Genomic DNA, 816 nt, shown 5'->3' on the forward strand with positions numbered 1-816 from the left:
AGTCTTCTTAACAAAAAAACGTACATCGCAAGTTATTTCATGTTAAAGTTGTCGTATTTCTGTAATTTCAACCAATGACTGACGTCCATTCAGTCGAATACAGTAAGTGCTGACTACGTAAACAAACGATTCTCAAACGATTCTGGCGGTGATAAAATTATTATTTCCTTGTCAAAAAATGGCTGAAGCATATTGGCAGTAGGGTTAGGGTTAGGGTTAGGGTTAGGCAGTAGCTAATAAACCTTTCATACGGTTCAGGCAGAGGTTAACGAAATAAACACGCGTGAAAGAAAATGAAAAAAGCAAATGTTGTACACATACAGTTCAGGCAGATGTTAACGAAATTATAAATGGAGATTAAATACGATTTACACCGCTTAAACTGCCAAAGGAGTAAGTATAAACAGCTGAATACTTGTCAGTGATTGGTTGAAATTATCAAAATAAGACAATTTTTTTACATGAAATAACTCCGAATACAAAACTTTTTTTCTATTCTATAACACAAAATAGATAAGTATACGAAGTTTGAAAGTCTTTCGGTACCAAAAACACTACATAAAACATAAATGAAAACTGGTGCCCCCGTTTTGAACTAGATCCCATATCTCCACCACTTAAAATATAACTGATTAAAATGAAGCAAATAATGAAGTACGTAGCCATATTGTCTAATAGTCACATTTTAACGATATGTTGCATCGTTCGCATGTAGTCCACTATTGATATATATCCAAATCATGGTTTTCACATGCAAGCATGTATTACCTAATAGTATGCATGTACGGCATACCTACTCATGTGCCCCCCCCCCCC

The sequence above is a fragment of the Octopus bimaculoides genome, chromosome 8, assembly GCF_001194135.2.
Source record: "Octopus bimaculoides isolate UCB-OBI-ISO-001 chromosome 8, ASM119413v2, whole genome shotgun sequence".
Lineage (NCBI taxonomy): Eukaryota > Metazoa > Mollusca > Cephalopoda > Octopoda > Octopodidae > Octopus > Octopus bimaculoides.